The 2810-nt window shown below is 37.5% G+C and overlaps 1 pseudogene across 1 annotated transcript; it reads left to right on the top strand.

The window, feature by feature from the left end:
• The first annotated feature begins 748 nt into the window (after positions 1-748).
• LOC308555465 (cytochrome c oxidase subunit 7B, mitochondrial pseudogene) lies at positions 749-995 on the top strand (annotated as a pseudogene). The gene has a single exon. The product of its transcript is annotated as a cytochrome c oxidase subunit 7B, mitochondrial pseudogene (transcript).
• Positions 996-2810: the final 1815 nt, after the last annotated feature.

Below are 2810 nucleotides of genomic sequence, written 5' to 3'. Positions count from 1 at the left end.
GAGATAGTTCCAGAATAAGTCTAAACTTGCACAGAACTGTCTACTGCTACTGCAGATGAAATCGGAAGTATCCATGGGAATTGGACATGGGGATAGGACATGTGGCAAAAAGAAATTGCCAAAACATCTGATTCAAAGTAGCCAACGTAAGTCTTTCATTTCCACAGCCACAAGGATAGATTTATGATTAGGTACATGACCCAACTTGAGCCAAAGCCTTTCTCTAATTTTGTTTTAATTTAGCTTGCGGGAAATCTTCTTGATTTCCTGGTTGTGGATGTATGAGGATGTAGATGCTTGGCCACCTAAAGCCATTCTTCTAATATATGAGAAATACTATTGCAGTAGAAAAAATATCAATAAAAAAGAAGCAAATATGAGTGTCAAGTCCTTAAAGTGTTCCTATTGATGATCTATTAGCTGAGGATTTCAGAACTGTCCTTATCCTGACGCTTTATAATGCCAGTTTCCTTTAGTCTCTGACCTACTCTGGAGTTCTTATAATAACTATCATTTATGATAACTTAGCTAGAGCTGTGTTCCTGTGATCAACAGTTAAGAAATTTCTAGGCCCTGGCCTGGTAGTTCAGTTGGTTAGAGCGTTGTCCTAATATGCCAGGGTTGTGGGTTTGATTCCCAGCCAGGGCACATACAAGAATCAAACAATGAGGTTCTTCTTTGCAAGGGTACTTGATGTGAAGTTCCAACAATGAGCAGTTGCAGTTGCTGCAGTTCTGTCTTCAGCTTCATGATGTTTCTGTTGGCCAAAATCTCGCTAAGTCATGTCCCAAAGTATTCAAAGTATTCAGCAAATAATGGCAAGGAAGGTCCACCAGAAGCAGACACCTGATTTCCATGAAAAATATGGTAATGCTGTATTAGCTAGTGGAGCCACTTTCTGTATTGCTACATGGACATTGATAGCAACACAAATTGGAATAGAATGGAACCTGTCCCCTGTTGGTAGAGTCACCCCAAAGGAATGGAGAGATTAATAATCATCCCAGTTGGTGTAATGATGAATTGTTTCAAAACCAACTCATGCCCGACCAGTCGTGGTTCAGTGGTTGAGCATCGACCTAGGATCCAGGAGATCGCGGCTCCATTCTGGGTCAGGGCACATGCCCAGGTTGTGGGCTCGACCCCTAGTTGGGGCAGTGCAGGAGGCAGCCAATCAATGACCCTCTCATCATTGATGTTTCTGTCTCTCTTTTTTTCTTCCTTCCTCTCTCTGAAATCAATAAAAAAAATATATTAAAAAAAAAAATTCCAAAAACCCAACTCACGATTGATGCCAAGTGAAAGCACTGTGTACACATTAAAATATGGCATAACTGGAGAAATAAAGTACATTTGAAACCTTCAAAAAAATCAAACAATGAATATATAAATAAGTGGAACAACAAATCAATCTCTCTCTCTCCCTCTCTCTCTTTCCCTTTCTTTCCCACTAAAAAAACAAATAACTAAGAGTGTTCTGCATTTTTATAAAGACTACTGTAATGCATTACATTTAACATTTTTCTCCTGTCATTTTTATCTTTTTTCCAATTTTCTTAGCTACTCATTCTTATTTGTATTAATGCTGTATTTTAAGAATTTGCATAAGCTACTTTAATTACTTGCAAAATAAATTAGGTTATGAATAAATTGTACATCAATTGTTTTTTTCATTGATGTTTCTCTCTCTCTCCCTCTCCCTTCTCCTCTCTCTGAAATCAAGAAAGATATATTTAAAAAAAAACACAACAACACTCAGGAGTGAAAGCCAATAAACTGATCAACTTTTAGTATTATCGCACTTGTCACTGATAACTATAGCTCTTGCTGAATGCAGTCACTAAGAAATCATAGCAGAGACTACAGGTTTGGGGGAAGGGGGTATGATCAGCAGAGAGAAAACTGAATTTAGGGAATTCCTCAGAATGTGGATGCCAGAGGACCTGGCTGCAGCATTGTATGCCCAGTTTTACTTGTTAAGGTAAGGACATTGAATGAATGAGTTTTAATACTAAACAAGCCTCATTGCCCTCCCTGAAGATTGATGAGATGGTCTGGAAGCCCATTGAGGAAAAAGGTGAAGAGATTCAGCAAAGAAAAAACAAAACAAGACTCACAGACACAGGTAACAGTATGGTTATTACCAGAGGGAGAAGTGGGTGGAGGGAGGTAGAAAAGGGTAAAGGAGGGATAATTGGTGATGGAAGATTTGATTTAGGGTGGTGAACACACAATACAATATACAGATGGTGTACTATAGAACTGTACACTTGAAACATATATCATTTTATTAACCAATGTCACCCCAATAAATTCCAAGAAAAGAAAAGAAAAACAATGAAATAGTGATTTACATAATTGGTGAGGGAGTCCAATGAAGCTATCAATATGTCAATATGACCCCAGTTTTCTTAATCAGAGGTATGCATAAGAATCCCAGCAGAAATTTTCTCAAAATATTCTGGTCCATGGGCTTCTCTGGGCTTTCTCATTCTGATTCGGGATGTACTAGTTGTGTCCACTCATGTGTATTTTTTGAAAAAAATATCTCACGATGTGATTATGAAGCAGAGCGTATTTGAAAATTACTGCTATAGATTAACATTTGCAAACAGAAACAGATAATGAAAAATCATCAGACTCACAAAGAAAAATGGAAATTCAAAACAGAGACAAAAACTAAACTTGCAGAGATTAGTCCCAGAGGAAGGGTGTTGATGCAGAATGCAAAGGTAGCTTTAATATACATTCTGTGTGATTCAAGATGTCATTAAATGAAATAATCCAGAACAGACTACAGTGAAAAATAA

Source organism: Miniopterus schreibersii, assembly GCF_964146895.1.
Source record: "Miniopterus schreibersii genome assembly, chromosome: 1".
NCBI classification, from domain to species: Eukaryota; Metazoa; Chordata; class Mammalia; order Chiroptera; family Miniopteridae; genus Miniopterus; species Miniopterus schreibersii.
Note: the sequence above shows the minus strand (reverse complement) of the source record. Positions and strands in the feature narration are given on the sequence as shown.